Below are 26,130 nucleotides of genomic sequence, written 5' to 3'. Positions count from 1 at the left end.
TCATGTGAAGGTGGTCAGTCTGTGAAAGAGAATGAGCCTCCCTTGTCAAGGAATCACAAAGCCACGTGGCATTCAATCCCAACTTCAAGTTGTTTCTGCATCTCTGCCCTTGTATTTGATTATGGTCCAATATCTTTGTTCAACTCTGTTACTTTCAACCAAGAAAATCCTAATACCAGCACCTTTCCTTTCATATTAAGTTTGTTTTTCAAGATGTTATATGTTAAGGAGATCCCACATCCTCTCCCTCTGTGCCTCTGCTTGAAACCCAGAGCTCAGCCTGATCATCCTCCGTGCCCAGGCTGCCATCTCTAGAGGAGGTCCTCGTGGACTGGGCTGGTTATGGGTGGCTGTTTCCTGCGGGACTGGTTGACGCCTTTCCTTTGGATCAGCATGCTGTGCTCTAGTAGCTGCTGGTGGTTCTTAGGAAACTGTATGGTCAGTCATCATCTGTCATTCTCTTAGGATCTAACCTCCTTGAGGGCAGGCACAGGGTCCAGTCATTTTCTCCATTCCCAATGCCGAGAACAACACCTGGGGGCACTCAATTTCACTTTTCATTTGTTTACAGCAATATATATGCCTTGTCAATAGTATAGTCAGATTTTACTTTTTCCTCTCGCTTTTCTTCTTTGAGGGGTTTGTACTTTTGATCACTGAGGCTAGAATATCTCCTTACAGTCACTGAGAGTAGAATTGCCTTTCCCAAGGGGTGAGGGGATCCCTTGGGAGTCTCCCTTAGACCCCTGAAAAGCCTTTGAAATATCTTTGAGAAAGTTGTTTCTCTCCAAAGGGTAAGTGGAAGGTACCCAACTCAGATTATAAGGAAGAGTGAATAGCTCCAACATCTAGGTGAGGGAGTAGAATATTTTGGCTGTTAAGGGTTTAAGAGAAAAGACAAAGCAACTGAACTCCAAAGGTAGAGCCCTAGAGGGAAGGAGGAAGGTGACTTGGTCTCTGAGGTTATAGACACTGGAAACAAGACCAGCTCCAGGCCTCTTAGGCTAATGAGTGCTAAGGGACACGTGGGAAGGGCTGGGTGGGGGTCGATGCAAGTGGGCACATGGACGTGGGAGATGCTGTGGTCAGCACTGAGGAATGCACCGTCCTCCCTCAGAGAAGCCTGCAGAAATCTGGATCTGCGAGGCAGTGTTCCCTGGGGACCAGAAGCATCTGCAGACTAAACAGGACTGACTCTGTATTGCTGGGAGAAGCCGAGGAGTGGTGGCCTGAGCAGGCTTCTGCATCCTTCAGGTTAGGCTACGTGGAAATCTAGGATTGCTGGAGAGCGTGTCAGGGAGCGGAGTGGAGAGAGAAAATCTGGAAAGGCCAGCTGATTGAGAACCTCCAACAATTAATCAGAAAACATAACAGTACCCTCACCAGATATTATGTCCCAGTTTTGAAAGGCAGACGATACTGCCTACATGCTGAATAAACACACATGATGTTTGGGTCAACTCTCTTGGGCTGTATTACAAAATTTCAATGTGTCAGAAGGTCCCCGCTGGGTTACTACATGTTTATGTGAGTTTTACTCCTCATGACAGTCCTGTGAGGATGAACAGGACTGTGAGCACTATCTCTGCTGTAAAGATGAGGAAACTACTGCTCAGAGAGATGGAGTGACTCACCATTGTGAAAAGGACGGTTCTTGGCTGCGTTCTTCCCTCTCCTCTCCATGCATCTCCTTCACCATGTGTAGGTGGAGGAGTGGAGCCAGAGCTGGTCCTTGTCAAGAGACCTGGCTTCAGGTTCCAGCTCCTCCACCAGGGAGCTGGGTACCACTGGGCAAACCTCCTTAAGGGTTTCTCTGGGCTTTTCTCCCCTCATTTGGGAGGATGAGACAGTTGCCTCAAAGGCCCTTCTAGTGTGACCATCTCTTGGATTTGGGGTACAAAGAGAAGAGCCAGCCCCTGTGTGGGGTTGAGGGGAAGACCTCTGGTATTCTCCAATGTCTTGCTCTCCTTCATTTTTTTTCCAATAAACTTTTAATTTTGCAGTAGTTTTACAGAATTTTGCCAAGATAGTACAGATAGTTCCCATATGTCTCACGGCCAGTTTCTTCTATTATTAACACTCCACTTTAGTATAGTGCATTTGTAGCAGTTAATAAACCAATACTGATACATTATTATTAACTGAAGTCCATAATTCATTCAGATCTTCTCAGTTTTTCCCAAATCCCAATCCCCCCACCCTTTCCTTTTGATTTTATTCAATAGAATCCCATCCAGGATACCACATTACATTTAGTCCTTATGTCTCCTTAAACTCTTCTTGTCTGTAATGGTTTCTCAGACTTTCCTTATTTTGATGACCTTGACAGTTTTTAGGCGTACTGGTCAGGTATTTTGTAGAATGTCTCTCAGTTGGGATTTGCCTGATGTTTTCTCATGATTAGATTGAAGTAATATGTTTTGGGGAAGACCACAGAGGTAAAGTGCTGTTCTTATCACATCACATCAAGGGTACATACTATCAACATGATTTATCACTGTTGATGTTAACCTTGATTACCTGGCTTAAGGTAGGATTTGTCAGGTTTCTCCACTGCAGAGTTACTCTTTCTTTTCTCCTTTTTCATAGCATACTGTGCAAGAGTAACCCACACTCCAGGAGTAGAGAATTATATTCTACCTCTCAATAACAGAGTATCTAAGTGAATTGTTTGGAAATGTTTGTATGTTTTGTCTACTCTCCCCTATTTATTTATTCAACTATCTACTTATATCATTATGGATTCATGGATATTTGTTTTATATTTTGTGTTACCATTTAACACTACTTCATTATTTTTTTTTCTTCTTTGCTTTATTGTAATAACCCCTACCCCACCCCCAGTTTTTTGCTGGTAAAAGGCCATCATGAAGAAGACTACATTTCTTATTCATGGGAGGGATAGATTGGGAGTTAGGGATTGACAGGTACATGCTGCTAGATAGACACATGTATCTATCTTTAAAATAGATAACCAACAAGGAGCTACTGTAAATAAATAAATAAGACTGTATTTCCCAAAGTCCCTTGCAGCTAGTTATGATTATATAATTAAATTCTAGGAGAAGGAAATGGCAACCCACACTAGTATTCTTGTTTGAGAAATCCCAAGGACAAAGGAACTTGGTGAACTATAGCCCATTGGGGTCACAAGAAACATACATGACTTAGTGACTAAGACCAAACCAATTAAATTTTAACTAATGAGATGTAAGCAGGAGTGATAAGTACAACTTTTTCTTTTTTTTTTTTTCTGTGTTTGCTGGAATGTGACATTAAGGCTAAAGCTGGAGTAGCCATTCTGGCCAAGAAGGTGACTTTGGCAATGGAGACCATACATGGTGGTGCAATAAGATAGGGGCCTTGGTCCCTGACACTGAGGAGCTCCATAGAAAAATCCACAGTGAATTTCTCACAGTCTGATGTGACTTCTTGAATGTTACCTGGGGTAGAAAAGCATTTCTATCTTCTTTAAGCCTCACAGTTTTAGGTTTTCTGCTGCTCCCAGAAGAACATAACCCTGACTTACACAGAATACATGAACATGTGTACTTTATAAATGTGTGTGTGTGTGTGTATATATATATATATATATATATATATATATATATATATATATGTAAGGGGTGGCTCAAGGATATAAAATTGAATTTAAAAAAATGCCAGAATCCTCTATTTAGTTTACTAAAGAGGAGGACTTTTATTATATTATTATCATTCTTAATTTTAGTAAGGATAGGTACCTACTACCATGGCTAGTAGGGTGTGTCTGCTAGCTGTTTGATTCTCTGACTTTCTTTGTTTTAGGAAATTCACTAAGATTGACTCTTGAGTCACAAATAAAGGCAAGTTCCACCCATTCTTTTTGGAGTAAACTATGAGGATGTGTGGAATGTCTGCAGAGGATGCAGAGGGTTCTGTTTAGTAATTTAAATTGGATGAGTCTTTTGCTAGCTTTAAAAAAAAGGAAAGATTTTCCAAAAAAGATTTATTTAGAGAAATGTCAGGTGTTTCCTGACATGGGGTTGAGATTGAAAAGTTAAGACTCTGAGAAATTGACTGTGGATTTTTCCTTTTGTCCTGCCTGGCCATGAGTTTTCTCCTTGCTGTATGTTGGCAGGTTGAGGGGACAGACAGTACCCCTGCTTGGGTGGCACTGCTGGAGGAGGTTGAATGGGCTGTGCAGGAGGCTATGTGGAGTACATAGCTTGGAAGCTGGGGAAGAAGTTGTGTGAGAGTAACTTGAGACTGAGGGCCATTGGTTTTAGGGCAGGGAGAGTGAGGCTGCCGTAGCTTAACATCAAGTTTAGAAAATCTATGTGGTCGTGCAACACAAAGTCAAGAAATGATGATGACAAACATCAGCTGCAAATAAAATGTTCCCCTTATGAACTTGGGCCCATGGGGTTCAGTTAGAACAGTGTCAAAAAGAAATTCAACCCATCAAGAAAAGGAGGATTATCTGATTAGCCCAACTTCTTTACTCAAAGCTCAAAAATCAAAAGGTTTGATTTTAAATGTCAAATCTTTACTTTCGTGGGCTACAAAATCACTGAGGGCAGTGACTGCAGCCACTGAAATTATGCTTGCTCCTTGGAAGAAAAGCCATGACAACCAGAGACAGCATATTAAAAAGCAGAGACATCACTTTGCCGACAAAGGTCCTTATAGTCAAAGCTATGGTTTTTCTAGTAGTCTTGTACGGATGTTAGAGGTGGATCATAAAAAAGGCTGAGTGCCCAAGAATTGATGCATTTGAAGTGTGGTGCTGGAGAAGAATCTTGAGAGTCCCTTGGACAGCAAGGAGGTCAAACCAGTCAATCCTAAAGGAAATCAACCCTGAATATTCATTGGAAGGACTGGTGCTGGAACTGAAGCTCCAATCCTTTGGCCACCTGATGGGAACAGCCAGCTCATTGGAAAAGACCCCAATACTGGGAAGGATTGAGGGCAAGAGGAGAAGGGTGAGATGGTTGGATGGCATCACCGACTCAACAGATATGAGTTTGCGCAAACTCCGGGAGATAGAGAAGGATAGGGAAGCAGGTCCATGGGGTCCCAAAGAGCTGGACATGACTGAGCAACTGAACAACAGCAACAACAACAAAAACCATGAATAAGACTCAGAGAAGAATGTAACATCCCTTCCTCTCTTGCTTATTTCCATTATAGCCCATGGCTGTTCCAGAAGCCCTTCTCCATAGGTCCTGGAAAGCTCTCTACATCTCAGACCCACATTCAATTTTCTCTTCCTTTCTCCCTCCCCTCATCTCTTCCTATACTATGTTAAGTTGACCTAACCTATGTAGAGCGAGACTCTTTTCAAGAAGGTGATGCAGATGAAAAATTAGGGTGGAAGTCACAGGGCTCTGTTGTTGAAGCTGTATGATGTGGCAGATTGCTGTCTATCCACCCGATTTTATTAGGGGAAGAGACAATGTGAACACTAGGGTGTAAACTCTTTTCAAATTAAAAGCTCCATGACGGCAAGGATTTTTGTCTTCTATTCACTGTTCTATCCCAAGTGCCTAGAATAATATCTGACATAAACAAGGCACACAGTCAATATTTTTTGAATAAATGTACCCAGACTATGCTTTTCCAGATTTCCTTGTAGCTAGGAGTGGCCATGCGCCAGTTCTGGCCAATGACATAAGAGGAAGTCTGATATGAGTTGCTAAGGATATTTTTATTTCCCTGGTTAATCTTCTAATATAGCTGGCATGGCTCCTTCATTTTTCTTCCTGTCTTGAATGAGAGTGTGATGTCTGGATCTACAGCAGCCACCTCTGACCAGGAAATCACAGGCACAAGAGAAAATCCATTAGAAGCACAAAGCCACTGATGTTAATATCTACAAATTACAGAGCCAACACCAGAAGCAGCCTATCTCTAGACCTCTTGTTACATGAGAAAATGAGCCTTTTTTTTAATTGAAGCTACTGTTAGTCAGGTTTTCTGTAACTTGCAGTCTGACTTGATCATAACTAAGGGAAGAAGCAGAAAAACTATAAATATTCTCATAATGACAATTTCTGTTTCAAATCATATATAGGCTATTATGGGCTTCCCAGGTGGTGATGCTAGTGGTAAAGAACCCACTTGCTAATGCAGGAGACGTAAGAGACATGGGTTCGATCCCTGGGTCAGAAAGATCCCCTGGAGGAGGGCATGGCAACCTACTCCAGTATTCTTGCCTGGAAAATCCCATGGACAGAGGGCCCTGGCGGGCTACAGTCCATAGGGTAGCAAAGAGTCAGACACGACTGAAATGATGTCGCTCAGTTGTGTTCAGCTCTTTGTGACCCCATGAATATATAGTCCATGGAATTCTCCAGGCCAGAATATTGGGGTCAGTAGCCTTTCCCTTCCCCAGGGGATCTTCCCAAGCCAGGGATCGAACCTAGGTCTCCCACATTGCAGGTGGATTCTTTACCAGCTGGGCCACAAGGGAAGCCCTAGAATACTGGAGCAGGTAGCCTATCCATTCTCCAGTGATCTTCCCAACCCAAGAATCGAACCGGGATCTCCTGCATTGCAGGCGGATTCTTTACCAACTGAACTATCAGAGAAGCCAGAAGCAATTTAACAGACACACATATGCTATCATGGGTCATTTTATTCTGCCTAATGTGGGACGCTCACAACAAATGTTGACAAGATAAAGAGTCAGATTTTTCCAACTCAGGAAAAGCTTTTGCTTGTAGGATTTCTATGGACTGAATTTCTAGGATTGCTATGGGCTGCATTGTGTCCTTTCCAAAATTCATATGTTGAAGTCCTAACCCCCAATATGCAGAATGTGTTTTTGCAGATTGGATCTTTAAAGAGGTAGTTAAATTACTGGTTACCAATGGGAAGAGGAAAGTGGAGAGGGGCAAGATAGGGGTATGGGATTAAGAGATACAAACTACTATGTATAAAATAAATAAGCAGCAAGGATATATTGCATAGCACAGAGAATAGAGCCATTATTTTATAATAACTTAAATTGAATATAATCTATAAAAATATTGAATCACTATGTGGTACACCTGAAACTAATATAATATTGTAAATCAACTATACTTTAATTAAATAAAAAGAGGTAGTTAAATTAAAATGAGATCATCAGGGTAGGCCCTAATTCAATATATCTGGTATGCTTATATGAAGAGGAAATTAGGTCACAGATATGTACAGAGAGAAGACCATGTGAAGACATAGGAGAAGATGGCCATTTATAAGCCAAGAAGAAATACATTAGAAGAAACCAACCTTGCTGACAACTTGATCTCTGACTTCAAGCTTCCAGAACTGCCAACAAAGTGGATTTTTGATGTTTAAGTTACCCAGCCTGTGGTATCTTGATAGGGTAGCCCTAGCAGACTAATACAGGTGGTTATCCAGACTTAACCTGCTGATAACCATTGGTTTCAGAGTTTTCTACAAGGGATGCTGCTGCCAGGCACTCGTGGTGATACCTTCCCAGCACCCTCATGCCTTCTTTGTTCCCTGGCCCAGGTTTGTATTTCCTTACACTCTAGGCTGAGGTTTCTCAGGCTTTTGTCATGACACAATCACCTGTGGAGAGTCCTCAAATACAAATACCTAGATCTCACTCCCAAAGATGGCAGTTTAGTAGGTCTCAGCAGGGCCCAACAATCCTTATTTTTAGAAAATTGTCCTAGGTGATTCTGAGGCCCCCAGAATTGAGAGCCAGTGCTCTCATCTTCTGTCCTAAAAGGCCCGACTGGCTGTGCCCTGAGATGGGATGGCCAACGTTCCTCTGCTCTTTATTCTCAAAGAGACTGAAACCCCTCATTTAGGGGAGACTTTTGGGGATGTGTATGACCAATTTTTAATAGAGAGGTAGCCTAAAGGTGTTGAGGGCAGATATAGGACATCCCTGGTTCAGGGGCCTCTCCTCTATATGCAGTCCCCTTCTCTGTAGTGACTGACTTTTACAGCCTCTTAGATTTGTCCATGTGCCAGGTGTAGGAGATAAAGTTGATTCTTTTTTTTCTCTGTACATCAAGAATTGAAGAAAGAAGAGCTGGTGGGAGGAAGAGTGAAGTCAGGCACTTAGGGATTGCAAGGCTGAGATCAGTGGAGGTGATTGAATGACGTGGTTAATGGGCAGAATAGGGTAGGAAGGGTTGTTGGAAGAGATACTGATTGTGAGCTTTATATCAAGAACTGGATTTTTCTTTGCATCTCTAGTGCCAAACAAGGAGTTGTGAAAAAGACTGGATGAATGCATAAAAGAATCCTTGCGTGAGAAGCGGTATCATGATACCAAGTGCCTGGGAGTTCTTCCAACCCCACCTTCCTGGAGGCATTTATGTTTAGCTCAGGGTTTGAGAATGAAAGGGAAGAAAGGCCATTGAGATGAAGGAAGAGAATGAGCAAAGGCACAGAGCTATGAAACAACCTGATGGAACTCTGTGTTTTTGAACTGTGCCATCCAATAGAGTAGCCACTAATACATGGCTATTTAAAACTAAATTAAATGTAAAATACAGCCCATTAGATATGCTAACCGCATTTCAAGTGCCTAGTAGCCACAGATAGTAGCTGATGGCTACCATATGGACAGGTATAGAACATTTCCTTCACTATAGGAATTTCTGTGGGACAGTGTCCTTCCAGGGTGACATAGAGAGGGCAGCACAAGTTGAAGAAATAGGTTGGGGTTGAAAGGTCCAAAGAATCTTTTATAGCACACTTAAAAACTCAGACTTGATCCAGAAAGCAATGGGCAGCTACTGAAAGAGTATTTGTTTCTTAACTGAGATAAAATTTATATAAAATTCACCATTTTAATCCTTTATAAGCATGCAATTCAGTGGCATTAAGGACAGCACATTGTTGTATAACCATCACCATAGCCATCTTCAGAACTTTTTCATGACCCCAAGCTAAAATTCTGTACCAGCAAGGGATGCAGGGATCTTGTTTATTGAAGAGAAAAGACACTAGTTCTTTGGAGTCCCCAGGGCTGTGAAAGATCTGTGACTCCAAAGGGTGAGCTGAGAAAAGAAGAGAGGGCCAGGGCCACAAAACAGAGGCTATTGATACAGACTCCTATCTAAGGTATAGGGCCACTAAGGAAGACAGAACCCTGGCAAGGAACTCATGGAATTAAAATGAACTGTTTACTCACAGTAAGGAACATTTCCAGGGTAGCTGATTCTCCCAAGCAGGAAGTTTTTCCATGCTGCTTCCTATTTTCCCAGGCGTTTAAGCCCCAAAGAAGATGGACTTGGAGAAATTCATTCACACCTACACCCACACAATCAGCCCTACACTGTGAGTAACCTGCCTTATAAACTGGCAGCCTGCACCAGGGGTCAGATCAGATCAGATCAGTCGCTCAGTCATGTCCGACTCTTTGCGATCCCATGAATCGCAGCACGCCAGGCCTCCCTGTCCATCACCAACTCCCAGAGTTCACTCAGACTCACGTCCATCGAGTCAGTGATGCCATCCAGCCATCTCATCCTCTGTCGACCCCTTCTCCTCCTGCCCCCAATCCCTCCCAGCATCAGAGTCTTTTCCAATGAGTCAACTCTTCGCATGAGGTGGCCAAAGTACTGGAGTTTCAGCTTTAGCATCATTCCTTCCAAAGAAATCCCAGGGCTGATCTCCTTCAGAATGGACTGGTTGGATCTCCTTGCAGTCCAAGGGACTCTCAAGAGTCTGAACCAGGGGTAATCTCTTCTTAAGCAGTCCCATTGGAAGAAACTTTCTGAGTTCTACCTCACAGAAAGGACAGCAGCAATACAAAGTTACTCAAATTTTGTTAATAACACTTTTATTCACAATAACCTTTTAAATGATTTCCTATAAAAATGTAAATTATTTTCTCTGCTGTTATTATGAGCAATATTATAACAACAATAAAAGAGCCTTAAAAATGATCTGATTTCACATTTTACTCCAAAATGTAGCCAGGGAGAAAGGTCCTCGTGACTGTGGTGTCTGGAAATGTAGATTTTCAATTTGCAAATATTTATGGCCTCCGAAGGACTGATTTAGTTGGTCAAGCTTAAAGAGAGGGAGACTTGTTGCAGAAATTGGGATTATGGGTAGGTCTTCTCTTTTGGAGAGTTTGAATTTTAAAAGTAGTTATTCAAAGGTTGTCCCACATATATTTTTGTTCAATGGTTTGTATAAACTAGTTTAGTTAATCGATCCAGCTTATTTATATTAAAATGATGTTATTCTATTGGTTTCACACCAGCCCCTGGGAGGTCGGAAGAGTGAGGAAATTTCATATTCATGCACAGAGCCAGAAACAACTAAGAGCGAGGTGGAAATGGAAACAAAGAAACAAATATTCCAGAGCAGGACTTGAGGATGGATGGAGATGGAGTCAGAGTCAGCCAGAGAGCTCAGTTGTCCCTTTGCAGAATTCTGTGCTTCTCCCCCGTATCGTGATCCAGGAACACAGGGTTCCCAGGCAGTAGGCGTAATTAGTCCCTAACTGAGAGTGCACTTTGCCGTTTTTCTTCGCGCTCTGTGCCTTTTGAGGATCTCGCTGTGATTCTTTTGTGTTCACCTCAGTTAGAGCTCAACTCACGTTGACTCTTAAGAGACCAGAAAGGTTAGCAGTCTCTCCTGTTGTCTTGCCTGTAGCCTCTGTATGAAACTTTCAGAATTAAGCTCAAACTTTGCCTCTCTCGTAGGGTTATACCTTGTCTACCCGTATGGGAAGTATCTGTAGGCAAGGAGTTTTAGCCTTCCTTTATTTTTGATAACCTCAGAACTGATAAGGGAGACCCGGGTTCGATCCCTGGGTTGGGAAGATCCCTCGGAGAAGGGAACGGCTACCCACTCCAGTATTCTGGCCTGGAGAATTCCATGGGCTGTATAGTCCATGGAGTCGCAAAGAGTCGGGCAGGACTTAGAGACTTTTCACTTTCAGAACTGATGGCTCTGACAACCGGGCTCTGAATATAAAGTGTTTAACTGGAAGACCAGCAGATGGCGCCATTTGTCATTTATTGACACCGCGTATAAAAGCGTGTGGCATGGCTTCTTGCCTCTTTAATTTGAGTGGTATTATAAGTAAAATGTTTTCAACTGTTTATTATGCATGAGCCAAAATTCTATGAATGTGTAACATTTTCTCCTGTATTTCCCTTTTTTATAACATCATTTAAATTCCTTATTAATAATTTAAAAATGTTCTGGATTTTAATCACTTTTCTCATCACTAAAATATCTGATGAAGAGATTTTTTTCCCCCTGCTGAAGGTGAGCTAGAGGAAACCATCAGCGGGGAAGGAAGAAGAAAATTTCACTCTTGACTCGAGCTCAAGGCCTCTCTTGCACCGCTTCATCTTTTCAGTTTGAGTAGTATTTATTTAATTAATAAAAATATCTGTTTTGTACAGGTTTCAGAAATCCAAGGCTCGAATAGGCTGCCATTAATAAACCAAGTTTTTTTATATCCAAGTTTAATTATGGTGGTGTTTGTTTGATAGCTTGTTACTGTAAATAAAAGAGATAAAGGCAGCCCTTCACTGGAGTAGCTCGAGAGCTGTGAAATATGTACCTAATTAAAACTATTGGTGTAAGAGGCTAATAAAGTACATGTGCCTACTAGATGTCTTATTCTAATGAATCTCGGCTAATTTGCTTTGACTGATGAATTTCGGTGTTAGTGGTAGGGGCTGAATAATTATGAAATTTATCACAAGATACAAGGACTCATTAAGGATTACTCAGGTTGAGTTAGAGGAATGTTTTCTTTGTCAAGAACACAGGCCTTGACCAATGTAATTAGGCAATGCCAAAGAGTAGCCAGATTCCAATCCAAGCCCCAGAGAATGTTCAAGGCCGGGAGGGGAGCATGTTTCCGGCAGGGGTGGGGATGGGGGTGGGGGTTGGGGAAGTGGAGCCACGAGAGACTCAGTTCTGAGAGAAACACCTGTATGGGGCTCGGGCCTGAATTTTAAATAGAAGCTTTCACTGTGCACAGAATTCCTCATGGAAGGATCTAAGGACAATGACTCTCCTCTCACTCTTTTCTTGTAAACGTTTTCCCACCCTTCATGAGGAAAAAGGAGTGCTCGCATTTATTTAGCAAAGACACTGCTTGCTGCAGGAAGCCCATTCAGCTTCAAATTCTTTTTTTTCTTCTTCTAAGTTTTAGCCTTCTGAGTCTCCTGACTTATTAGTGAATCTGATTTTCTTAAGTCCTGAGTGGGAGACCCCAAAACCCGGGCCATGATTAGAGCCCATTTGGCCAGTCTCACATAACTACTTACAGATTGGCCAGGAGGTTAAAACACACACACACACACACCATCTGTTTGAATTTGAAGTGGAAGATACTAACTGTTACAACGTGTGCTGCTGGCAACACAGAGAAGAGCTATCTTCCCAACCAAGACCTGGACATTCTGCTCCTCACCAACCAGGAAGCGGAAGAGAAAGGAGGACACCCCTAGATACCTTCCCACAGGAAACAGAGGCAGCAGAACAGCTACCCTCCTGAGGGCAGGCAGGAGCCCAGCTCAGGAGATGAGAGCCGTGGATGAAAGGTCACTGTGAGGGGCCTGGCTTCAGCCTCTTCTTCTGGGGGCCAGAAGGAAGTGGGGAGCAGGGGTAGGGTTTGGGAAGGAGGGATAGCAATGCTCCAGTAAGCGACACCCAAGCTGGAAGCCTTGTCAAACAAATGGAGACCTATTTACCCTCAGCGTTCCCCGCCCCCCGCCACAGTAGAGAAGGCTTTCCCAGGGCTGCACGGGGGCTTCACATCCTAGCACATGCCAAGTAGCTTCAGTTGTGTCCAGCTCTTTGCAACCCCATGGACTATAGCCTGCCAGGCTCTGTCTGTCCATGGGCTTCTCCAGGCAGGAATACTGGAGTGGCTTGCCATGCCCTCCTCCAGGAGATCTTCCCAACCCAGGGATCGAACCTGTGTTTCTTATGTCTCCATTGGCAGGCTGGTTCTTTACCACTTGCGCCACCTGGGGGGCCCTTTCATGTCCTAGACCCCAAGGCAGTTATATTGTGAGGGGTGTTCTCTTGTTCACATAAGAATAAAGAACTGTAAACTCTATGACATCAAACCAGATATGTATACATACGTAAAATGTAAATACACATACACATATAAATATCTGCTTCTAAATGTGACTTAAAATTAAAACAAACAGAACTTCAACTTGTAGGTGTTTTACAACCAAAGCTTTCAAATAAATTAACTCTTTGTTTGGTTTTTCTTTCCAAAAATAACTTCGGCACCAACTTTTTCCAATTTTCCTTCCCTTTGAAGGGAAATGTCAGGCATGATATTAAGTGAAATTTAAACCTTCCTGCCAAAGAGCAAAACCTATTAGAAAACGTGTTGAATTTTGTAATTATTGCTTTCTAACTCAGGAAGGCATCTCTTTTCAGAAAAGGAAACACCTCTTGATTCAGGATAAGGCAAAATGATACAGGTTTTAATGTTTCCCCTTCTCCATCCCTCCTTCTTCCTAACCCTTTGGCTTAAGTAAAGTGATAATAATAATAAATACTAAGTGCCTACTGTGTGCCAGGCACGGTACTGCTGCTGCTGCTAAGTCACATCAGTCGTGTCTGACTTTGTGCGACCCCATAGATGGCAGCCCACCAGGCTCCGCCATCCCTGGGATTCTCCAGGCAAGAACACTGGAGTGGGTTGCCATTTCCTTCTCCAATGCATGAAAGTGAAAAGTGAAAGTGCAGTCGCTCAGTTGTGTCTGACTCTTAGCGACCCCATGGACTACAGCCTACCAGGCTCCTCCATCCATGGGATTATCCAGGCAAGAGTACTGGAGTGGGGTGCCATTGCCTTCTCCGAAGGCACGGTACTATACAGTGTTAAAAAGGGAAAGTGTTAGTCACTCAGTTATATCTGACTCTTTGTGACCCGATAGACATTGCCTCAGAGAAGGCAATGGCAAGCCACTCCAGTACTCCTGCCTGGAGGATCCCAGGAATGGGGGAGCCTGGTGGGCTGCTGTCTATGGGTTGCACAAAGTCGGGCATGACTGAAGTGACTTAGCAGCAGCAGCAGACATTGCCTGCCAGGCTCCTCTGTCCCTGGAATTCTCCAGGCAAGAATACTGGAGTAGGTAGCCATTCCTTTCTCCAGGGGATCTTCCCAACCTGGGGATCGAACCCAGGTCCCCTGCATTGCAGACAGATTCCTTGCCATCTGAGTCACCAGGAAAGCCCCTTACAGTGTTACGTAGTCCTCAAAACAACTCTAAGAGGTCGAGACTATCATTGCTTTCATTTTATAAAAGAGGAAACTTGTGCATGCTAGCTGATAGCATCTGCTCCAGGTCCCACTGAGTGGTGGGTCAGCCTCCAGTGGAGTCTATCTGTCCACCTAACCACTAAACAATGCTGTCCTCTGATAGAACTATGCTGTTAACCTTGAGAAACTTCCAGAACTTCACCACGGTTTTTCCTTCCCACTTAACTGGAAAGGATCCATCACATTCATGGCAGGTCTGCAGGGTCAAACGAAAGCATAGAGGGTTGGCTTCCGTTCTGAAAACTTTGCTTGAGTGACTCTCAGCGGGACAGCGGGAGACGATACGAAAGCTGAGGCTGGGCGTCAACGGCAGCAGGGCCTCTGGTCTGTGTGCTGATTTTCTGTTTGGAGTTGGTTAACAGTTCAAGTGTCAAGGATTTGAGAACCTATACTGAGGGGCCTGAAAAAAGTCCCCAAATAGATCTACCTGCCTCCTGAAACCTCACCCCCTTCCGTGATTTATATACACTGCTTTGTCTTTTATGGTTTCCTGAGTTAGTCGTCTCAGGCTAAAATTTGTGTGTTATAAGCCTCAGCATGCATGATTTCTTAGGTTTTTAATTACAAACTGTAGTTTTGACCTATTAAATCATGTGTGAGGTAAATTTACCATAATAAAGCCCTATTAACCCCCTACAATTAAGAATTTACAGTTCTTTTGCTGACCTTTTTTTATTGAATTTCCCAGGAGGACGCTTGTACAACTGGTTGTAAAGAAACTTTTTAGCCCATAACCAGCAACAGTAGAGTGAGAATATGACTTAGGAAATAGCTTTGTGTGTGGAGCCAGACTTCCTGTTTTGGGAAACAGAGTCTCCTTGAGCACTGGTGACACCCTGTAAGACAGGCCCTGTTTGCCCTGTTTTATAGATGAGTAAACTGAGGCACAGGAATGTGATGTAAATTGACCAAGGTCACACAGCGACTGAGTGGCAGAGCCATGGCTTGAACTAGGCCACCTGGCTCCAAAATGCATGCTCTAAACTAAGTCTATGCACTGCCTCTTTCAATAAGAAGGAGGACCTGGGGAAGAGGAGGAGAAGGGCATAGAGCATCCATAAGCCCCCAGCACTGTTCTGTGATAATACGTGTGTTAGCTCATTTATTCTCACAGCAAGTCTATGAGGGGGTGCCCTTATCCCCCTTTAATAAACGATGAAACTGAGGCACAGAAAAGCTAAGCAACTTACTTGCAGTTCCATAGCTTGTAGGTGGCAGAAACAGAGCATAAGCCCAGGCAGGGGACTGCGGAGAACCTGCTGTGGCCCCCAGGTGACACCGTCTTGCCCTCTCCATGTCTCCCACCTCCCAATCCCACCCCAAGCCCCTCCCACGGGACCTCAACCTTAGCCAACCTGCTCCCCTTCCCCTCTCCAAATCCACTCCACGCTTTCCAGCCCCGGCCCTTGGCCACCCCTTTCTCTTGACCTGTGAGGCTCTCTCTGCTCCGAGACTCACAGGCTTGGGTTTGCCTCCTGCCTGTGCTGCTCCTCAGCTGAGCTGCTCTCATCCCGTGAGGCCTAGCTTCCTCCTGGGTGATGGAGGTCAGTCCCCCTCCACAGCCGTGTGGTGAATTTCTGGGTGATGCCTGTCAAAATTGATATGCATTAAGTGTTCAAAGAGAGACAAGGCTTTTGCATTTCTTATTCCCTGAGCTCAGCTCAGGTCCTCTCCTCTGCAAACTCTGCGCGCGCAGTGTAATCAGCTGGCCTCCGAACCCCACAGCCCTCTGTCTCTATTTAGCAGTATTCACTGCTTGCTTAGTATTGTGGCAACTTCTGTGTGTGTCTGGCTTTCCCACTAGACTTCGAGGTTCTCAGGGTCAGCGACTGTGTCTTATTCATCTCCATGTCTCCAAATGCAACACTGGGACCTTGTGCATACAAATACTTTCAAAATTTTTGGTGAATTCATTGAAAAACAATGTGGCAGAAACGTGGGCTACAATCACTACATGCTACATGTGCCAAGTGTCTCTTTCAGGAAGGCTGGGGTCACTCCCACCATGGGCACTAGAAAGAAATCAGGCCACCTCCCGCTTCATCTGTTGCTATGCTCTACCCTCCACTTCTCAAACCACCAGCAGCTTTCCTGAAGGAAGCCCTCCTTCCTCCATATTCTTGCATTGATCAGGAGGCCCTGGCGTCTCCAGGCTGGGCCCTGTGAGTCCCATGGGTGATGGAGTAACCCTCCGTTATTGACTGGAATGGTGGCAGGTGTACCACACCTGCTTCTCTCCCAAGTCTCCCTCAAATGTCCTTCCCAGGCCCGGAAATTCTGACCTATAATTGTAGATCAAAACCACTGTCTTGCAGAATGTTCTAAGCTGACAATGGCATAAGACACACCATCCACGGTGCTATGCATTATTCCCCGCACCCCTTGGCATGCCTTGTTTGGCAGCTTTATAGCAGAGAACAGACCAAGAAGGACTGGAACCTGGAAGTAGCATCTTTGACCGGGGTGCAGATGTGAGTGGGGTGTAGGGAGAGGATTGTGTTAGCCAGGAAGGCTGGGATGCGAATGATTTGGGTGAAGCTGAGAGTCCTAGATGAAGCATAAGAAGAAGATGGGTAGTGATGAGGGGGACCCCAAAAACCCTCTGCTTCCTGATTGAGCTTGGAGAAAATGTGGGGAAGGCCCTGCTGGATTTCCAGCTAGTTGTTGATGGTTACCCTGCAAAAGAAGAAATTCAATCCTCGTGTAACTTAAAGGACAGAGGGGGAGAGAGGCAGTGTACTCCGGCTGCTAAAAGCTCTGACTCTAGGGCCATGGAGACACAGATTTCGATCTGGCTTTGCTGGGGACTAGCTTGGTGACCTGGACAGGTCTTTAACTCCTCTGTACTGCCCTTTCCTTGTCTATAAAATGGGGACATAAACAGTAACACTCCCTGAGGTTCCCAGAAGGATTAAAGGAGATGCAGCAGGGTACGCACTCAGTAAAGACAGCCAGTCCTGTGGAAGGAGGCAGCCTTTGCCACTCTCAACATCTGTGCCTGAGTTTCACCATCAAAGTGCCAGACCAGTCAGAAGAGCAGAGGTCAAGACCAGGCAGGCTCTGACTGTGGCCCAAAGAACCCTCCAATGTCAGTTCTGGGAGGATCCCATCCAAAGTGGTTATCTTATTCAGCCCTGCCTCTAAAAGGGGAAGAAAAATACCTAAAGAGATCGTATAACTTAGCCCCCATATAGCTGTGTCCACACAGGAGAGGATGTACCTGAATTGGGCTTCCAACAAGTGCATTGTGCCTTTAAGTCAGAGGCTTGGGAGCACAGGCTCCCAAGAGTCACAGGTTCTGTGAGGAAGTGTGGGGCATCTTCCAACCCATACCCATCACCATCCTCAGACCAAAGGCTGACAATTCCACACCCTGCAGAAGGAGAAGATCCTAGGATGGTAGATTGTTTGCAGTTTGCAGTTGACTCTCTCGAGTGAGGACAGTCTCTAGGTATTTAGATGCCTCTTTCTGACCTGCGTCTGCCTTGTTTTCTTCCCATGTTGGGTGGAGCTCCTGCCCCGCTGCGCTGGACTTGCAGATTTTTCTGCCCACCCTGCTCCTCTGCCCTCCCTGGTTCCTGTCAGGGACAAGCAGTGACTGAAATTATCGATTGCATTCGTTCATCTTCCTACTGCGCTGCATCCTGACTGGATCCCAACCTCAGGGCCGAGGTTCATCACAGCATGCTGGTTTTCTCTGCTTAGGAACCACAGGGTCTCCTGGGAATGTCATCAGGGAAGACAGAGCACTTGGCTGGGAGTGAACTCGGCTTCCCAATCCTGCTGCTGTTCCTGAATCCAGAGAAACAGTGAAACACAGCCAGTTTCTCTAAAGGCAGGCCCATCCACTTGGTCCACAATAAAAGAGATAGTCTTGGGACTTCCCTGGTGGCCCAGTGGAAGAGAATCTGCCTGCCAATGCAGAGTTCGATCCCTAGTCTGGGAGGATTCCACATTCCTTGGAGTGGCTAGGCCTGAGCTACTGAACCTGTGCTCTCATTTCAGTTCAGTTCAGTTGCTCAGTCGTGTCTGACTCTTTGTTATCCCATGGACTGCAGCATGCCAGGCCTCCCTGTCCATCACCAAATCCTGGAGTTCACCCAAACCCATGTCCATCGAGTCGGTGATACCATCCAACCATCTCATCCTCAGTCATCCCCTTCTCCTCCTGCCCTCAATCTTTCCCAGCATCAGGGTTTTCTCAAATGAGTCAGCTGTTCACATCAGGAGGCCAAAGTATTGGAGTTTCAGCTCCAGCATCAGTCCTTCCAATGAACACCCAGGACTAATCTCCTTTAGGATGGACCGGATGGATCTCCTTGCAGTCCAAGGGACTCTCAAGAGTCTTCTCCAACACCACAGTTCAAAAGCATCAATTCTTCAGCACTCAGCTTTCTTTATAGTTCAGCTCTCACATCCATACATGACTACTGGAAAAACCATAGCTTTGACAAGATGGACTTTTGTTGGCAAAGTAATGTCTCTGCTTTTTAATATGCTGTCTAGGTTGACATCTATTTGCCATGAAGTGATGGGACCAGATGCCATGATCTTAGTTTTCTGAATGTTGAGCTTTAAGCCAACTTTCTCACTCTCCTCTTTCACTTTCATCAAGAGGCTCTTTAGTTCTTCTTCACTTTCTGCTATAAGGGTGGTGTCATCTGCATATCTGAGGTTATTGATATTTCTCCCAGCAATCTTGATTCCACAGCTGTGCTTCATCCAGCCCAGCATTTCTCATGATGTACTCTGCATATAAGTTAAATAAGCAGGGTGACAATATACAGCCTTGATGTACTCCGTTTCCTATTTGGAACCAGTCTGTTGTTCCATGTCCAGTTCTAACTGTTGCTTCCTGACCTGCATACAGATTTCTCAAAAGGCAGGTCAGGTGGTCTGGTATTTCAATCTCTTTCAGAATTTTCCACAGTTTATTGTGATCCACACAGTCAAAGGCTTTGGCATAGTCAATAAAGCAGAAATAGATGTTTTTCTGGAATTCTCTTGCTTTTTCGATGGTCCAGCGGATGTTGGCAATTTGATCTCTGGTTCCTCTGCCTTTTCTAAAACCAGCTTGAACATCTGGAAGTTCACAGTTCACATATTGCTGAAGCCTGGCTTGGAGAATTTTGAGCATTACTTTACTAGCGTGTGAGATGAGTGCACTTGTGCGGTAGCTTGAGCATTCTTTGGCATTGCCTTTCTTTGGGATTGGAATGAAAACTGACCTTTTCCAGTCCTGTGGCCACTGCTGAGTTTTCCACATTTTCTTGTGTTCTAGAGCTTGTGACTTGCAACTACTGAGCCCACATGCTGCAACACCTGAAGCCTGTGCACATAGAGGCCATGCTCCACGAGAGAAGCCACTACAATGAGATGCCCACACCTCTGGTCGCTGCAGCTAGAGAAAGGCTGTGTGCAGCAATGAAGACCCAGTGCAACTAAAAGGAAGTAAGTAAAATAAATAAATAAAGAGACAGTCTTGATCCTCAAGCTCCAGCTCCAAAGTTCCTCCAAATCTTCATTGTCTACTTTCACAAGAAACCTCTCTGGGAATGTTCCCTCCTAGAGTAGGGAATAATTCGGAAACACAAGGATGAAGATGTTGCTGTTTCTTAAGAGATAATAAAAGCATCACGTTGGGTGTAATTATGACTGGACTTATTGTAAATGCCTTCCCAATTTACTAGATCTCTTAAGCTCTCCTGCCCACCCTCATTTATTTCCCAGGATTCTTCGTACTGAAGTAATGTGCCCGATTATTGCATAACATTCTGTGGACAGACATAATATTGTAGAAATAATTTAATTGGCGACTTGTAATGAAAAGAGAGCTGGGTAAGTCGCTTGGGTTGCAATTTCTCTATATAGTTTTACATGGAGGGGGATAGTGCTGTTGACGTGAATAGGCTGATATTGATTTCATTTAAAATTTTCAACATCTGAATGATGTGAGCAGTGATCTGTGGGAAGACACTGTAGAGTGGTCGGCATATCCCCTGCTAACAAAATACCATTTTCAAAGGATTTTTCTATTAGCATTCACAAAGAGATTGAAAAGGGTTAGGAGAATGTTAAATTTTTTACTGACCAAAGAAATATGAATTACCATCTTCATTTTACTCTTAATTAATTGAGTTATTGGAGCTTATATAATCCTCTGTTAAACACCTGAAAGAAAGCAGGCAGGAACCTGGAGGTATTGTATAGAAGACTTTGTTTTCTAAAGGTAGTGACTTCAATGACCCCATGAGAGAGTCCTTAGACTCCCCCTAGAAATGGATTTCGAATGCGGCAGTGACTCCTTAATGCTGCCCCATTAATGAGTTCCAATTCAGTGGTTCTAAGTTACCATCATTTAACAAGAGGAACACAAATTAGATTTTCAGACTTTCAGAGATGAGTTTCTCATGGTACCCAAGTCCAGTTTGGATAAAGAAAAGGTTGTGGGGGTGGGGGTGGGGGACAGACTTTGGGCCAGGACCTGCCTGTTTTTTTTAATAGAACCTAGATGGCAACCTGGGGTCGCTGACTGGGCTGTACTTCCTGGGAGGGAGGGTTTGGGGTGTCTTATCTTGGAGAGAGGTTTCTGGGATTGTAAACTCGGGCAGTCTGTCAGGTGACAGCTCTTGCCTTCCTGCCGGCCTGGGAGTGAAAGAGGACAGCCCAGGGCACAGCGCCAGGTGTGAGCGGCCAGCCGATCCCCCGGGTGCAAAGGCTTCTCTCAAGCAGCTCAGCCATCCTGTCTTTCCAGAGCCTGGGGCTCACTGCTGCCTTGAGGGATCAAAGAGACTTGAGGGAACACACAGAGCGGGGCCCTTTGCTGAATCACCACTGACAGGGGTGGTAGAAAGGCCCTCAGAAGGTATGTCCCCCTGGCTGCACATTCTTCTAGAAAACCAGCCACAGCTGGGCCTCTTTCGGCTGTAGGACTCCCTCGCCTGCCCAATCAAGCAAAGGGGGAGTGTCCACCTTGGGACAGGAGGCCTAAGTTGGAGAACCTGGCCCTGTGCACACCAGGAAATGGAGAGGGGGCCCCTGGCTGCTGCTCCAAAGGGAATGAACTGATCTCGGATTCAGTCCTGATGCTGATCTAGGGGAGAGGAGCAGAGTGGAGAAGAGGCTGGAGAGGAAGACAGGACACGGGCTCAGGGCTCAGCCCAAGGACAATGGGAAGGTATGAACATGTTTTATATCAACAGAGACACATTGTCCTCAAACACATGCAGATGTGTGCACTAAACGCACTGCCAATACTTTTATTGACATTCTTAGCACATAATCTGGATTGTAAAGCTGTCGTTTCCGTGGAACTCAATAAAGCTGTATTCATTTTGAATAGAAAAGATAATTCTGTAAACTTAAAAAAAAAAAAGGAACTGGGTTTCCCATCGCTGACACAGACATTCAAAGAGGCAACTCTAATGCTGACAGATACCAGCGGGGCCCATGCCTGGGCCCAGGATTCATCTTCCAGACTGTGCCCTGTCCCAGCTTTCATTAACCTCCCAGTTGTGTCACAGGGTGGGTGACAGACACAGAAAATCTACCAGAAGTGCTTCCTCAGGAAGCCTTCCACCAACCTCATACTCTGTAACACAGCCACCCCCAGATCATGGCCGCCACCAGGGTCTCCTCCAGCATCCTGTGGCCAGCCTGGTGTGCCCATGGTCAGAAACAAGTCTTTGGGCTAGCCACGGCCTCCAGAAAGTGCCAGTAGGTCATAGTCTAAAGTTGGGATGAAAGTGGGATGGTATAATATGATGTTAAATTCAAGGACCCAGGAATTCTTCCTGGTCTGCCATTCAGTCTCACTCCAAGGAGAGAGGGAGACTGAGGGAAAAGAGCAAATGGAATGGGAACTTATACTTTATTAGGAGCCAGCATTACGGCCTCTAAAGCAGTCTGAGGAATCTGGAATGCTGGCCTGGACCACATGGAAGACTGGGCCCTCCTACCTGCCCCCAGACTATAGAGGGCTAGGAGTCTGCCCTCCGACTATAGAGGGCCAGGGGTCTTCCCCTTCCCCCCTCAGCACCCGGGGTCCTGCTTGGGAAACTACTATTTGAATGCTACCAGGTCGATCCATTGCACAGGGAGCAAAACCAGGGGGACCAGAGAGACAAAGTGAGCTTGTTCCCAGCGTGGGGCAGGGAGCCAGCTCACCTTGTCTTGGGCATTAGCCCTGGGCCTGGAAGCCCTGTGGGAAGCAGAGAGAGCATTTAAGGAGAAGGAGAAAGTGAGGGAGAGAGAGAGGGTTGCCACACTGCTGGGGAGCACATGATTTTAGCCAAACTCCTGAATTTTTTAACCTTTTGAAACCAGAAGGATGAGACCCAGTATCCTATATTTGGCTAGCGGACTTTGTATCCCCATTCTTGGACAGGCCACACATTGTTCTGTTAGTCCAGCTTTCATATTACCCAGGACAGTTTATCAGTGTGTCTTAAGGTTGGGAGGGTATATTTAGGGAGAGTTGGGGCAGTTCTTGGAGACAGGAATCAAGGTAGATTGCTTCATTTAGTGAGAAAATTATTCCCTTTAAAATTCTCTTTGAATCCTTCTAATTAACTCAGCGGACTGTCTCCAATGACTCTGTTTTTAACACCTGTTTAATAACGTAGTCTCTCTAACAGAGAGTGAACCTCAACTTCAGAACCTTTGATTGACCACAGTAAAAAGCAATAATTTAATAACGTTTGTATTTTTATTTATTAACAAACTCTTTTTATGTAAGGTGAGTGACACAGGTTGCCTTCTTATAATAGTCACATCATGCAATATTTACCAGGGGTCAGGAACTATTTTAAGTGTTTAATGTATATTAACCCACTCATCTAGAGCTAGACATCCTCAAATGTGAAGTCAAGTGGGCCTTAAAAAGCATCACTACAAACAAAGCTAGTGGAGGTGATGGAATTCCAGCTGAGCTCTTTCAAATCCTGAAAGATGATGCTGTGAAAGTGCTGCACTCAATATGCCAGCAAATTTGGAAAACTCAGCAGTGGCCACAGCACTGGAAAAGGTCAGTTTTCATTCCAATCCCAAAGAAAGGCAATGCCAAAGAATGCTCAAACTGCCACACAATTGTACTCATCTCACATGCTAGTAAAGTAATGCTCAAAATTCTCCAAGCCAGGCTTCAGCAGTACGTGAACCGTGAACTTCCAGATGTTCAAGCTGGTTTTATAAAAGGCAGAGGAACCAGAGATCAAATTGCCAACATCCGCTGGATCATTGAAAAAGCAAGACAGTTCCAGAAAAACATCTATTTCTGCTTTATTGACTATGCCAAAGCCTTTGACTGTGTGGATCACAATAAACTGTGGGAAATTCTGAAAGAGATGGGAATATCAGAACACCTGATCTGCCTCTTGAGAAATCTGTATGCAGGTCAGGAAGCAACAGTTAGAACTGGACATGGAACAACAGACTGGTTCCAAATAGGAAAAGGAGTACATCAAGGCTGTATATTATCACCCTGCTTGTTTAACTTATATGCAGAGTACATCATGAGAAACGCTGGGCTGGAAGAAACACAAGCTGGAATCAAGATTCCCGGGAGAAATATCAATAACCTCAGATATGCAGATGACACCACCCTTATAGCAGAAAGTGAAGAGGAACTCAAAAGCCTCTTGATGAAAGTGAAAGAGGAGAGTGAGAAAGTTGGCTTAAAGCTCAACATTCAGAAAACGAAGATCATGGCATTTGGTCCCATCACTTCATGGGAAATAGATGGGGAAACAGTGGAAACAGTGTCAGACTTTATTTTCTTGGGCTCCAAAATCACTGCAGATGGTGACTGCAGCCATGAAATTAAAAGACGCTTACTCCTTGGAAGGAAAGTTATGTCCAACTACATAGCATATTTAAAAGCAGAGACATTACTTTGCCAACAAAGGTCCATCTAGTCAAGGCTATGGTTTTTCCTGTGGTCATGTATGGATGTGAGAGTTGGACTGTGAAGAAGGCTGAGTGCTGAAGAATTGATGCTTTTGAACTGTGGTGTTGGAGAAGACTCTTGAGAGTCCCTTGGACTGCAAGGAGATCCAACCAGTCCATTCTGAAGGAGATCAGCCCTGGGATTTCTTTGGAGGGAATGATGCTAAAGCTGAAACTCCAGTACTTTGGCCACCTCATGTGAAGAGTTGACTCATTGGAAAAGACTCTGACGCTGGGAGGGGTTGGGGGCAGGAGGAGAAGGGGTAAACAGAGGATGAGATGGCTGGATGGCATCACTGACTCGATGGATGTGAGTCTGAGTGAACTCCGGGAGATGGTGATGGACAGGGAGGCCTGGCGTGCTGTGATTCATGGGGTCACAAAGAGTTGGACACGACTGAGTCACTGAACTGAACTTAACTGAACCCATTTAATCCTCAAAAGAATCCTGGATCACAGACCTATTATTATTCCCATTTTATAAATGCAGAAACTGAGGCAAAGAATGTATAAATTGCTTGCCCAAGTTCACCCTGTTCATAACTGGTGAAAGCAGAATTCTCATCTAGGCATTCCCATTCAAGAGTATAGGTGTAGGGTAGAGGCTAGTCCCATATTGTCTTGATCCTCCAGTCAGTGGCCAAATGGGACACATTCTGGGTAAGTTGCATGTGTCACCTCATTTGGGCATAAGGATGAACTCTATCCCCCAAATCAGAGCTCTGGACAAGTCCAGTTGGCCAAATTCCAGCCACAAGACCTTGGTCAATCCCTCTCTCTGAGCTTCTGTTTCCTTGTGCTTAACATGAAGGCTAGTAGTAACATCTTCCTTGCTGGGCTGTTGGAAAGACGAATGCAGCTTAAACAAATGATAGAATGTCAGGTCTGTCCTGCTCTAAATAGAGGAGAGGACGTGATGTCTGCAGACAGAGGACCTGGCTCAAACACAGCCTCCTTCATTTACTATCATGAGACCCTGAGGGGGTCCCCACTGAGAGTCTCATTTGTCCTGTCTGTGAAATAGGAATTAAAACGGTATGGATCTCAAAGAGATTTATTCTATATGCTGTTAAAGAACCTTTAGGATCAGTGAACTGTATCCTTGGTTGAATTATTTTCAGAAGTAGAACTGAATAGTATTGTGTCACTGACTTTGAAAATCTCCACAATTTAAAAGTATTTTTAAAATATTCTTCATGTTATAAAGTACTAAATATAGCTAATGAAAAGAAGAATCCCCCATTAACACTTTGGTGTATGTCCTTTCTGATAACCACACACAGTGATGCTAAATTTTTCAAAATGAAAATGAGATCATATCAAATATACAGTTTTTAAACTTCCCTTTTCACGTAAGCAGGTTCTGTTTTCTCTTGTCTTGGTCCATGTCTCTTCCTGAGAAGCAAACTTTTAGGTGTTTCTGATTGGGAGATACTGAGGTTTAAAATGGCAGAGTCTAGTTCTTTAGTTCTGAAGATTGTAAATGAAGGGTCTTATGATAGCTGTCAAGAGCCATTAGTGTAACAAGATATCATTCCAAAGTCAGGAAAAAAATCCTTTTGTCTATATGGGGTTTGAGCCCTTTGCATATTTGGGGCCTCATCAAAGGGGAGGTTTGAGATAGTCTTTCTTGTTTTCCACATAAAACTCAGAAAATTGCTTGATTTAAAACAACTCCTCTCCTCTCTTCCATCTGTCATTTCTGAAACATTTCTCAGAAAGTGTTAAAAGTAATGGTGTAACAAACTGTGCGGTAGTAATAATATTTTAGGTAGACAAAAATGCATCCTGCTAGAAAAATAAAGACACAGCTATAGTCAGTGACCATGGAAAAGAGAAAGAGATGTTGCTTCTGGTCTCAATCAATCTGATCTTATCTAATTTAAAGAGTTAATCCGTTTGGA

At 44.3% G+C, this 26,130-nt stretch overlaps 1 long non-coding RNA gene across 1 annotated transcript in view; it reads left to right on the top strand.

Annotated features, from left to right (window-relative positions):
- Positions 1–26,130, top strand: part of LOC132344882 (uncharacterized) — a 55,262-nt gene that overhangs the window by 27,535 nt on the left and 1,597 nt on the right. Inside the window, exon 2 of the long non-coding RNA XR_009493939.1 lies at positions 19,563–19,732. This is a non-coding gene — a long non-coding RNA (uncharacterized lncRNA). The remainder of the gene's footprint in view (positions 1–19,562; positions 19,733–26,130) is intronic.

The sequence above is a fragment of the Bos taurus genome, chromosome 3 (assembly GCF_002263795.3).
Source record: "Bos taurus isolate L1 Dominette 01449 registration number 42190680 breed Hereford chromosome 3, ARS-UCD2.0, whole genome shotgun sequence".
In the NCBI taxonomy this organism is placed as follows: Eukaryota; Metazoa; Chordata; class Mammalia; order Artiodactyla; family Bovidae; genus Bos; species Bos taurus.
This window is presented reverse-complemented; position numbering and strand designations above follow the sequence as displayed.